The sequence below is a fragment of the Tupaia chinensis genome, unplaced genomic scaffold (genome assembly GCF_000334495.1).
Source record: "Tupaia chinensis unplaced genomic scaffold, TupChi_1.0 Scaffold000217_1, whole genome shotgun sequence".
NCBI lineage: Eukaryota > Metazoa > Chordata > Mammalia > Scandentia > Tupaiidae > Tupaia > Tupaia belangeri.
The window spans coordinates 7,304,255-7,317,934 of NW_006159692.1; the positions used below are offsets into that span (position 1 = coordinate 7,304,255).

Sequence of the window (13,680 nt, forward strand, 5' to 3'; positions counted from 1 at the left end):
TTTTTAAAAAAGAATTATTTATTTAATTTTATTTATTTATTCATTTATTTTAATTTGAGCAGAGAGAGACACAGGGAGAGAGAGAAAGAGAGAGAGGGTAAGTGAGAAAGAAAGCTGCCAGGTCCAGGACTTGAACTATGGTCAGCCATGTGGGAATGTCCAGCACCTTAACTACCACACCACCTGCTGGTCCCCATCATCTTTTTTTAGAAAAATAGGACCAGTGAGAAAGAGAGAGAGAGAGAGAAAGAGAGAAAGGGTGAAAGCAAGTTGCTAGGTCTGGGACTTGAACTGTGGTTAGCTATGTGGGAATCCAGTGTCTTAACCATCATGCCACATGCTGGCCTCATGTATTTATTTCAATTACACATGTATATATATAAATAAATCCGAATGGATTTTTGGGAGGTGTGTTCTATTAATTCTTTTTGAGATTTGTAACACCGTTTCTATTTTAAACTGTTTCAGATTGTAAGAAAAAAATCAGAAATTTCTACACCTTGTTTGATAGGGCTATTGCAACCATAATTTCAAAACCAATGAAAAAAAGACCATTTGTACTTAACACTATAGATAAAAATTCTAAATAAATTATTGATTACATTCTTCTGTAGCATAGTCATAGATTGATACAACATAACCCATAGGTTTTTTTTTTTAATGGAATAATTATCCCTTGAGAGAAGAAAGATGATAAAGCTAGAAAAATACTCCAAGTAATACTGGTTGAAAACTTCTGAAATTTGGAAAAGCCCATACTCCTACAAAATTTAAGACGTTGAGTGGATCCCAAATAGGAAAAGAGGATAAACCCAAAGAAATCCATACCAAGACACATCATAGTAAGCTTTTGAAAATTAAAGACAAAGATAAAAATCTTGAAAGCATTGAGAGAGAAATACCTCTTTACCTGCAGGTAAAAACAATTTAAGTGACAGAGGGTTTATCAAAATAAAAACTCTGGAGACCAGAAAGAAGTCACAGAACATTTTTTAAGTGCTGCAAAAAAATTAATCAACCCAGAAACTTACATTCAATGAAAATATCCATTAGGAATGAAGGGATACTCAAAACATTCTAGATGAAGGAAAATGAAGAAAGTTTGTTTTCAACAGACCTACCCAAAAGAGTGGCCAAAGAAAATTCTCCAAACAGAAAATTGTAAAAGGAGAAATCTGAGAACATCAGGAAGAAAGGAAAAACACAATGAACAAAAATATGATGAAATAAAATAGAATTTTCTTAAAATTTCTAATGTATTTGACAATTGAAGCAAAAATTATAACTCTGATGTAGTTCTAAATGTATGTAAAGAGGATGTCTGTGGGAATCAGTGGGGACCTCAAAAAATCCTCCACTCCATAAAATAGGTTAGTGCATTGGCAAGAATGATCAAAATTTAACTTTTTCAGAGCTCTTGAAATTAACACAGTTTGCCACACAATCTGGGTAGTATTTATTCAAGAAAAAGATCTGAATCTCGGTAAGAACAGCAAACTTTGTGGCATTTTAACTTGCCCTATTTCCCTGTCTTTCCCCAAAGCCACAGTAGCCTTGGCAATTAATAGCCTAAACACAGGTAAAAGCCAGCAGCTTAGCAATCACTAGAGGGCCATAATGGGGTTGGACCTCCTCCAAAGACTCATTCCCAGAGACTTGTCATTATTTGACCTGCTAGTTGTTTCTCACTTTCAGGAGTTGTCTTTATTCGATCTGACTCAAGAGCTTGCCCAGTGCAAACAAGTTTTCCACAGGGACATTTGTCAGAAATAATCAATGGTGATGAATTAGCATCACAGTTGCCTGAGATAGTGATAATAACTGGGGCAAATGAGCTGACTGAAAACCCAAAAGGAAAAGCTGGAGAATGAGATGTCCATAGGAGGCTCAGAAAAACTCTGACACATTCCTGGAAATCTAAAAGGCCACCTGCACAAATGGGGTTGGTTACATGCCCAGGGCTGTGCATATGTTCAGGAAAGACCTCAAGAAAACACTAAGCTCTCATTCCTGGCTGCTTGAGACTCTAAAGAGCAAAAAGGAAAGGTCAAGGTAGACAATGTCAAATTCCTGGCTGAGGGTTGAACATATGTCCCAAAATGAACACTGTGATCCATGCAAAGACTGGGAGACTTATTGGTTCCAGGCAGTTAAACATATCTATGTGCAAGCATTAGTTTCCCACTAAACCAATTGAACAGAGACTTCTGTGGTCACATATGACAAAATATACAGACTTGACAGCATTAGTTTAGAAAAAGTCACTAAACAAACAAATAGCAGCAACAAAAACAATTTGCAAGAAAAACAAATCCTGGATAGCAGGGAAAATCTGATGTCCAGAGCTGCCACACTATATCATTGACATTTCCAGTTTCAACAGGCAAAGAAATAAGAAAACATGGTCCATGAAGGGGGAAAAAAGAGTCAATAGGAACAGTCCTTGAAGAAATTTATACATTGCACTAAATAAGACAACTCAGCTATTTTCAATATGTTTGAGGAACCAAGAAAACCACATCACAAGAACTAAAAAAAGCATGAGAATAGTGTCTCACTAAATAGAAAATATTAATGAGAGAAAAAATTATAGAAAATAATCAACAGAAATTCTAAAGCTGAAAATTACAATGGTTGAAATAAAAAGTTCACTAGAGAGGCTCAACAGCAAATTTGAGCTGGCAGAAGAATCAAGGAACTTTTAAAGGTAGGGCAACGTGAATATTCAGTCTAAGAAACAGAAAATAAAAATAATGAAGAAAAGTGAACACAGCTTAAGAGACTTGGGGCATCAAACACAGAAAATATATATAATACAGATTCCAAAACCCAAAACACTGAAGAATTAATGGTCACAAACTCCCTGAATTTGATGAAAAACATTAATTTCTACATCCAAGAAACTCAATGAACTTCAACTATGATGAACTCAAAGTAACCTACTTAGACACATCATAACCAAACTTTCCAAACCAAAGATAGAGAATCTTGAAAGCAGCAAGAAAGAAATGACTCATCACATACACAGAATCCTCAATAAGATTAACAGCTTCTTTTTTTCTTTTTTTTTTTTTTTTTTTTAAGTAAGAAAATGGGGAACAGAAGGCAGTGGAATGCCATATCCAAAATGCTAAAAGAAAAACTTGATCAATAATTTTATATACTATCTTTAAAAAATAGGGATAAAATTTAGACTTTAACAGATAAACAAAAACTGATAGAGTTTGCCTCTAGTAGACCAGCCTTACTAGAAATGCTAAAGGGAGTTCTTCAAGCTGAAATTAAAGGGTACTGGATAGTAGTTCAAATCTACATGAAAAAATAAAGAGCACCTCATAAGTAAATACAAAAGTGTATTTTTAATTTTTTTTTAAAAACTTCTTTCTGAATTCAAGTACAACAGCATAAAGCAATAATTTTAACAATACATTGTATAACAATGCAGTGAATGAGTGAAAATGAAAATCTGACATATTAAGATTTGCAGAAGCACATCTAGAGCAGTGCTGAGAAGACAATTTATATCATCCATCGTATGCATTGGGAAAAGGAAAGCCAAAAATCAATAATCTAAGTTCCCACCTCAAGAACTTTGAAAACTTCAAACAGCAAGTAGAAGGAAGGGAAAAATGAAGAACATATATCAATGAAATTTAAAACAAAAAACAATAGAGGAAAATCAGTACAATAAAAGGTGGTTCTTTAAAGAGATCAAAACAATAAATCTCTAACAAGACAGACAAAGAAAAAAAACTATGAATATAGAAATTACTAACGTGAGTGAAACCTGGTATTTTACTCTAGACTCATGGATATCAAAAGGGCATAGGGATACTATGAACAACTCTAAATACATAAATTTGACAACGTTTAAGTGGAATTTTTTTATTTTTAAAAATAGAGTCTTGGGGGCCAGCAGGTGGCATGATGGTTAAGTTACTTGAATCCCACATTGTCAACCCAGTTGGAGTCCTGGACCTGATGGCTTGAAAATTATAACAAATAAATAAGCAAGTGAATGAATGTTAAAAAGAAATAGAGTCCTGCTGTTGAATCCTCATGAGTCACTGATATTATAGTCACACTCCATGGTGCCTGGCCTTCTGGTTGCACAAAACTTGAACCTGGGCCTCTCATGTGGTACCAAGCACAACATTTAGCAGTGAGTGTCACTATGGTTGGGCTGACGACTTACATGGAATGAAGTAATTCCTTATAAAACATAAAGTTTCTTTACTCATCCAATATGAAATAGGAAATTTTATTAGCCTTAAAACTTATAGAAAACTGAACTCATAAACCTCTCCTAAAAAAAGAAATCTCTAAATCCACATAATTTCAGTGGATAATTCTACCAAATGTTTAAGGACGAATTAACACCAATTCTGCACAATCTCTTCCAGAAAAAGTAAGGCAAGAGAATACTTTCCTATTCACTTTTGTGATGCTGATACTATCCATACTATGTGGTCTGACATCAAAGCCAGAAATAGTACAAAATATGAATAGAATTAATCTATTTAAAGAGGAGTTATACTTTATTCCAGGTAGGATTTATTCCAGGGGTACAATGCTGGCTCAATATTAAAAAGCCAATCAATGTAATTTACCATAGTAACCGGCTAAAATGGAAAAATCACACCAACTGAGAGAGGAAAAACACTTGCCAAAATCTGATATCTGTTCTTGATAAAAGCTCTCAGAATAATAGAAATAGAGGGGGGAATTCATTACTTTGACAAAGAGAGTTTATTTTAAAAAAACTATAAAGTTATACTTAATGGTTCTTTCCTCCGAAGACACGGAAAAGGGCAAGGAGGTCTGCTGTCACCACTTTTACTCAATATTATGCTGGACATTCTCACCAGGACAATGAAGAAAGAGAAGGAGAAAAAAGAGAAGAAACAGAAATAAATATCTTTATTGCAGGCGACATGATTATCTACATAAAACTCCCAAGGAATCTGCAGAAAATTTCCTAGAAAACAGTAAGTGAGTTCAGCAATGTTTCAAGAGAGCTTTATAAAGTAGGTAGTTGCGGGTATGAACTGGGACTGGTTGGTTTTCATAAAAAAGTAGTGTATAGTGAAGTTGTTGCTATCTCTAGGAAGTGGCTAACCCAACAGAGGTAGACTCCAGGGGTCAGCAGGGCCCCAGATGGTGAAGCATGAGAATACAGAAAATAAAAGACATGGTTAACATACCCAGGCCCATGACTTCATGCTGGTTCTTGTATCTGGTATGGGCTTCCCTTGCTTGTGGCCTGGCTGGTTTCTTTTCCTCCTATGGGTCTCAGCTTAATAGTTGCTCTTTCAGAAACAGCTCCTGGCACTCTGAAGTCCAGAGGTCCCTGCTTGCGCTGTGTTCCAAAGCAGGGCCCAGTTTATTTCATTCCCAGCATTCACATTTTTAGTTGTGTGTCAGTGTACATTATGCCCTCCAGGAGGGCAGGGCCTCGCCCACCGTGTTGTCACATCCCCAGGGCCTGGCAAAGGGCCTTGCACACAAAGGGCACTCAGTAAATATTTCTTTAATGAAAAAAATAACTGCCTGAGGATCATAGAGTCTAAGTGACTTTCCAAGGGTGTACGGCTGGTAAGCAGAGAAAGCAGCAGATGAGATTAGTTCTTTTAACTTCAGACTTGTTTATTTCTTATTCTTTGGTACTTCCCAAAGCCACAAAAGAAATCACAGTCTGGCTTTGCCTGGCATCGAGGCCCCGTGAGAAACGTCAGCAGCAGCACCACTTGATTCACTGGGTCTGAGGTGCTGAGTCCCTTGTTTGAGGGAGACAGCAGCTTAGCCAAAGGTCTGAACGAAGACTACTGTCTTCTTGTCAGGGTCTCCTGGTCCTGGCAGATGCCCAGAATTACATAAGGACCTTGAAATTTTAGGTTATTAAGCCCATTTCAGGGGCTCAAGAGATATTTAATTCTGTAGGCCTGTTAGAGTTGGCAGATTTGTTAGATAAAAATACAGGATGTTAAGCTATATTAAATTTCAGATAAGCAACCATGCATTTTGAAATACAAACATGTCTTAATGTTGCATGGTACATATTTATGAGGAACAACTATCTATTCACTGTTTGTCTGCCATTCGAATCGAACTGGGCACCCTGTATTTTGTCTGGTTACCTTACCTGGGGTATATCCCCAGGGACTGTATTTTAAAAATGGGTCTCTCAGTTGATTCTTTCCATTACCGATGCTGGGAATAACTGCAAATGCCAATCAGTAATTTTAAGTGTTAATTTTGCTTTAGTTACTAATTGGTTAGTTTATAAAGTTTTACTTGATTTAGGAATCAGAGTCCTCGTCTTGACAGCCTCTCGCTGGCACACAAGACTGGAGAAGTCATTCTCCCCAGGGTTCATGTTGTACGAAGGCATTTATGGTAGACAGAGATGGGCTGGAGTGCCTTGAGGGCAGGTAGAAGACTAACTAGCAAGTGCGTTGTGTGCGTTTTACTTCTGCTGGAAGGTGGATGAGATGGCAGACAGAAGGGGCAACGCTGGAGAATGACATCTAGGGGGATCTTATGGTTTTGTTGAGATGAGGAGATAGATGATGACACCAGTAACCAGAACTGGGGACACTAAGAAGCAGAAGTGGGGAAAGAAAAACATAGAATGTTTTTGGAGATACTTGTCTGTTCCTTTGTACCTCCAGGTGAAGCTTACCAGACAGGTCAGTGATGGGTCTGGCATTTGGGAGTGTGGTCTGAGCTGGGCATATTGTTTGGGGGTCATCGATGTGTAGGTGGTCAAGGACAATGGCTGTGAGTGCAGACACCTGCAGCAAGGACAGAGCGAAGGGAAAGCACGTCAGCAGCCAGTCCCCTTCATCCCCTGGGTACGGTCCACCTAACTAGCAGTGTCTGACACAGAGTTCCACCCAGTCCTGCTGTGAGGAAGCTGCCCTGGCGCCCCCACACTCTGTAATCTGAGGGGTTTATTTGAAGCAACCATGGTCAAGAGTGGTCATGGTACTGGTTCTGTGATCTTCGACATACTGCCCCAATCTGTACACAGTGAATGAGGCCCACGTGAGAATCGTTATTTACACACATGGAAAAATGATCATGTTTATGGGGTGCTCAAGATGACAATCTTAAAAAAGACATATGGGAAGGATACATGAACTGAAACCTACAGGCATTGTTCCCTCGGCCTCTAGAAAGGTTGGGCAAGGTAATGTCGCCTCTCTGTATTGTGCCCCTGTGTTGCATCTGCAATTGTGTAGTTGTAGTGCCTTCCTCAGATGGCTGCTCTGAGGGGTGTAAATGAGATATCCAGGTGTGCATGTATGCATACATATGCTTATATAGGCACAGATGCATGTACACATGTAGGGGTACACACATACACACATTCAGTGCTTGGAACAGGATTTAACACTCAGAAACACTCAATAAATGTTAGCTATTTATGTGTTGTTTTGTATCAAATTGCACATAACTATTCAACTTGCTATGAGTAATTTCCTGGTCAGAACTGAGACAGAGTGAAACCTGTTTTTCTTCCCCATACCCACTGGGTAGAATTGGGGCCTCCTTCATGCCATTTTCATTTGTTTTAAGTAAGTCTAGAGCTGTATAAGCTCCTCAGCCTCTTTTTTTACCCTCAGTAGAAAGAGCTTTGGTCTGGGAAAAAGAACTACTGGCCTTATTCATGTCCACTTGTAAAATGTTGGTAAAACTTCTTGCCACACTGCTATCCCTTTTCCTTCAGTCTCCTCTCAGAATTTTGGGCATGCATACACGTGCACCTGGCATGATGTTCAAGCCACCAGGTCAAACCATGGGACTCAAACCATGGAGCTGGCAATATGGAATCCAGCGCCATAAACTCCTTGCCACCTGCTAGCCCAATATGATTTCTATTAAAAAAAATTATGTAGAGACTTGTTTTCTGTCCTATTATTTGATCAGTCTTAGAGAATATTTTATGTGTAGCAGAATGAAATTCATAGTCTATATTTGCTGGAGACATGTTCCAAACTGTCAGTTCCATTTGGTTTATGCTATCATTTAGTTAATCTCCTTGTTTAATTTTTGTTTAGGTGTTGAAATCCCCAATAATTGATGTATTGGAGTTTATGTCTTCCTTTAGGTCTAACAGACTTTGTTTTATCTATTTGGCTGTTCTGTTGTTGGATATATAAATAGTTTTAATTGTTATACCTTCGTGGTGAGTTGAGCCCTTTAATACTACATAATGACCATCTTTTTCTTTTTACAGATTTTTATCTTGAATTCTATCTTGTATGATCATAGAATAACCTTGCCTTTTTGTTTTCTATTTGTGTGCAACAACTTTTTCCAAATTTTCATTCTTAATCTGTTTGTGCTTTTACTGATAAGGTGTGTGTCTTGTAAGCAGCATACAGAGGACTCTTTGTTCTCTCTCTTAAAAAAAATTCAGTCAGTCCATATCCTTGACTGGGGAGTTTAGTCTGTTTACATTCAATGATATTTTTAATATGTATGGATTTACACCTGCCATTTTGCTGCTTGGTTCCTGATTGTTCTGTGCTTTCTTCTTTCCTTGCCCCTTCCCCTCATTATTACTTACCTTTGCCATTTGGAAATTTTCCATAATGATGAGGATTGAATAATTTCTCTTTCTTCTCTGTATAGTGTTCTACTGGTCAGTTTCATACCTTCATGGATTTCATAGTGTATTTATCTTTCCTTCATTTCCAGATAGTGTTCCCTAAAGTATATACTGGTGTGGTATTGGTAAATTATTTCCGGTTATGTTTGTCTGGGAATTATTTTATTTCTCCTAATAGTAAGGAAAATTTTGCTAGGCGTAGTATTCTTGGTTGAAACAGTTTTTTTTCCAGAATATTTATATAAACAATTATTTATTTAATTTTATTTATTATTTTTTAATTTGACCAAAGAAACATAGAGAGAGAGACAGGGAGGGAAAATGAGAAAGCAAGCCACCAGGTCCAGGACTCAAACTGTGGTCAGCTATGTGGGAGTCCAGCACCTTAACCACCTTGCCACCAGCTGGCCCTTCATTTTTATTTTTATTTTTATTTTTAATTTTAATTTTTTTGTTTTAGGTTTTGCTATAAGGCATGTGCAGTTGCTAGAGAAAGAGAGAGAAAAAGAAAGAGAAAGGGAAAGTGAACTCCCAACCTCTGCAACCAGGGAAACGATGGCCATGTTACAGTCCCTTCTCCTCTAGTCTCCTCTTGGGATTTTGGGCATGTAAGCACACATACCTGGTATGATTTTCAAGCCACTGCATCCAGCGCTTGAACCATATAGTTAGTCATGTGCAATCCAGTGCCTTAACCTCTGTACCACCTCCTGGCTTGCAGAATATATATATATTTTAAGAGTTTTCTTCCATAGGGCACATGCACTCGCTGGAGAGAGACAGAGAGAGAGAGACAGAGATAGAGGCAGTGAGAGGTAAAGAGAAAAATGACCCCCCCCCCCCCCGCGGGTAGGATGGTCACACTGCAATCTTTTCTCTTCCATTCTCTTCCTGGGATCTTGGACATGCACACACATGTGCCTGACATGATTTTCAAGCCACCAGGTCTAGGACTTGAATCTCAGTTGGCCATGTGAGAATCCAGGGACATAATCACTATGTCATCTGCTGGCCTGGTCTGCAGAATTTTTAATATGTCACCCCATTCCATCCTGTCTCATAAGGTTTTTGCTGAGAGGTCTGAAATTAGTCTGATGGGGTATCCTTTATAAGTAGCTTGGTGCTTCTCTCTGGCCATTTTTAAAGACTATTTATCTTTATCTTTTGACATTTGCCTTGTAAAGAATCTTATGCTGATTTTATTTGTTGTCCTATTTTCTTTTTTTGAGAGGTTTTTGCTCTAGGGTGCATGCGCTCGCCAGAAAGTCAGAGGCAGAGAGACAGAAAGTGAGACATCACCCCCCAGGGGGGATGGCCATGCCACAATCCCTTCTCCTCCATTCTCTTCTCGGGATCTTGGGCATGCACGCACACACGCCCGGTGTGAGTTAAAGCCACCAGGTTCTGAACTCAAATCATGGTAGACTACATGGGAGTCCAGCGACAAAGCCATTATACTAACTGCTAGTCCCTGTCCTATGAATTTTCTATATCTGTATCTCTCTTTAGAGTTGGGACGTATTCAGGAAATATTTCATGAAATAGATTTTCTATGCCTTTTCTTATCCCTTTGCCTTTTGGGATATCCATTATTGGCTATTCAGTTGCTTAATGGTGCCTCAAATTTCCTGTATGTAATATTAATTTTATTTATCATTGTTATTATTATTATTATTTTAATTTGATGAGAGAGATAGAGAGAGAGAGAAAGTGAGAAAGCAAGCTGCCAGGTCTGAGACTTGAACCATGATCAGCCATGTGGGAGTCTAGCACCTTAACTATCATGTCACCTGATGGCCCATATGATATTAATTTTTAACAGCTTTTTGTTTTTGTTTTTGATGGTTTGGGCTTTTGAAAGGTTGAGTTTTCAGATTTGGACATTCCTTATTTTGTATAATATAACCTGTTGTTGATGTTCTCTACAAAAATGTTTTTAATTTTCTATATTGTATTCTTCATTGGTGGGATTTCTGTTTCTTTTTAGAAGATAAGAAAAACATACCATAGGCATGTATAAGGAATATTTTTAAAGATGTCTATTTTTCTACTGAATTCTTTATACATGTCTATGGAATATTTTTCTTATCTTCTAAAATTGTGTTTTCTATATCACATTGAGTTTTGTTATGATCAATATTCTGAAACATGTTTCTGACATTTCTGTGATTTCCTACATTTTGTCCTTCATTAATGGGGTGTTCCTTTGGAGAGAAATATTTCCTTTACCCTCTCATATTTCTGGTGTCCATGCATTGTTGTTTAGGCATACAGTGGAATACTTAATTTCTTCCTGTAAAGGGAATAAATTTATTCGTGCCAGCAACAACTGTTGTAGGTTGCCTGAATTCTCAGATTCGATGTAGGGTGTGATGATTCTCCTGGTGAGGTAGTCAAGTGGAGCGATCTACTAAAATAAGAAATACCTTTTGTCTTGAATGACTTGTACACAGGAGAGGTGTGGATGCTGGTTGAGGTATTGTGACTCTAGGTGGCTGGTTGCTTAGTTTATCATTTGTATGCACTTCCCGGCAATGAAGAAAACTGTCCTCCTAAGTGTCTGAATCGTTCCATAGTCATCATACCTTTCTACTAGGTGACTAGTTACAGGAGGGAGAGGTGAGGGGTGTTGTTGGTGCAGGTAGGGATTCTGGGTGGGTGTCTCTTATGCTAGCCAGTGCCTGTGGTTGCTCTGGAGTCTCAGAGTGGGCCTCTGTGTCACAAGTGGCTGTAGTGTGTGCAGAGGGGAGGGGTTATAGGAAGATCTCTGTGCTGTATCTCTTTATCTTCCTCTCCACTTGAGATCCCCAGCATCTTTCTCTTTTTTAGCCATCTTTCCCCTCCTCTCCTCTCACAGTCACAGTTGAGGAAGAACCTGAGAAGGTGCTCTGCAGATGGTGACAGAGGGCACAGGAAGCTGTTTCTGGTTTTGAGACTAAAGTTGGGGTAGTGTGAGCACAGACCTGCCAGTCAATCAGAGGCAACTGTGTCTTTTCCTCTGTCTTTTCTGCAGTAGAGGGGAGGGTAAACACATATATTAATTTTTTTCTCCTCAGAGCAGTCTTCTTGCTGTGTTGGTCTGTCCATATTCTGAGGTGAATTATCCTGTGTGGATTTGGGTGCCAGGGTCATGTCTCTACTGCTCTATGTAGCTGGAGTGGTTGCTGCCAGTGAGGCCTAGTGGGATTTCGATGGGTTCTTAGGGATGTGAAGATTTGCAGGCCTTTGGTCCACACCAAGGGAAATCCACTTCCCTTCAGCAGTTGTCTGTTCTCTAATGGTGCCACTCTGCAGCTGGTTGGATCCTGGGAGTTGGGGTTAACCAGTGTAAGGTTCTTCCCTGGAGTTATGTAACCCTCCCCTCTGGAGCTTCACTTCACTGGGCCCAGGGCTATGTGGGATGATTCACTTCCAGGCAGCTAGGAATCACACCTGCAGTGGTGTGTGGGCAGTTGGGGATCTCTTGCTCACCCTTTTTCTGTTAAGGGGAATTTCTTCCAATTCCAGCCTACTGCTCTCAGCTGGTTGGTGCTTTAGTTTCTTTTCTATGTTGTTTCTCTTGAGTTTCCACATTTTGGAAAACTTCAGGTATCTCTTTGGTAATTTAAATGTTCTTTTTTTGAAATTCTAGTTGAAATGTGTCTTAATTATAGTCATTGTTATGTCCTGATTGCAAAGAGATGAGTGCTGGGTGCTTCCCACTGGCTATCTTAACTCTCTCCTACCTGTCAGTAATTTTTTTTTATCAGATACAAGCTATTGTGAATTTCACCCTGTTGGGTGTTACATATTTTTTGTATTCCTATAAATGTTCTTGAGCTTTATTTGGCATGCACTTAAGCTACTTGGAAACAGTCTGATCCTTCTAGTTCTTCTTTTAAGATTTGTTAGCTGGGGCCAGAATAACATTTACTTTTGGATCAATTATTCACCACTACTTAGCAAGATCCTCTGAGTACTCTATCCAACATCCCTTGCACTGAAGGTTTTTCAGTTTGTCTGGAGGGCACAGGCACTGTTCCTGGCACTGTGTGATCACCAGGTATTATTTTCTCCAGGCATCGTTTTTTTTCCCCCACATGCATGTGCTTAATATTCAAAGGGGACCCTCTACAGGGCTCTGTAGCTCTCTCTTTGTGAAACTCTTTTATATCTGGTCCTTTGTCTTGCAAAATATAGTTGCTTTGGTACCCTTAGTTTTGTGTCTTCAATTTAGGAGTCCTGCATTTCCCTAATATCTCTCTCCTAGTCCCATGCTAGAAATTCCACCAGTGAGCTGGGGGTAACAGGGGTCACCCAGTTTGTTTCTCTTCTTTCAGGGATCACTATCCTCCATTGCCTATTGTACAATGTCTTGAAAACTATAATTTCATATATTTTGTACATTATATTTATTGGTTTGGACCAGAGGGTAAATTAGCACTTTATTACTTCCTCTTGATCAGAAGTAGAAGTCAACTTGCAATATGTACAAAATAATAAAATAATAGTAATTATTTCTTAGGGATAAAATGTGGTAATAATTATAAATGGCTTAGTCTAGAGTCTGGCAAAAGAAAATATTCAAACGAAGTTAGGTATTACTACTACTAATACTGCTATTACTACTGCAACTGCTGCTAGTAATTATTTCAAAGGGATAGTACATGTTAATTAAAGAAAAGTGCTTAGCCAGAGCCTGGAACTGAGTACTCAGTATTTCTTCTGTTCCTCCCCACTGCCTTCTCCTATTGTGGTGGCTATCATACTATTACTATTGTAACTGTTATTATTACTACAATCTATGTAAAAATACTGGCCTCAATACTATCTCGCTGGCAAGTAATAGAACCTGACCAGCCTCATCTGAGATAGGCCCTAGTAAGGGTTTATCTGATAAAGTGAGCATGACTCTTCTAACCCAAGACTTGGTTAACTGATTCAGGGGAAATCACTAAATCATGAGTCATGCTTTCTGCTTTGGTCTGGGAGATGCCTTTTTCCTGAAAATGATAAAACAGAGTTAAAAATTCAGCTTCTCTGTTGTATGGTCTCAACACCGGTTATATATTCTTTCTTTCCCT

At 38.6% G+C, this 13,680-nt stretch overlaps 1 long non-coding RNA gene across 1 annotated transcript in view; it reads right to left on the reverse strand.

The window, feature by feature from the left end:
• The window catches only part of LOC102476714 (uncharacterized), an 11,138-nt gene extending 5,771 nt beyond the window's left edge, over positions 1 to 5,367 (reverse strand). The window contains exon 1 of the long non-coding RNA XR_334448.2: positions 5,205 to 5,367. This is a non-coding gene — a long non-coding RNA (uncharacterized LOC102476714). The remainder of the gene's footprint in view (positions 1 to 5,204) is intronic.
• Positions 5,368 to 13,680: the final 8,313 nt, after the last annotated feature.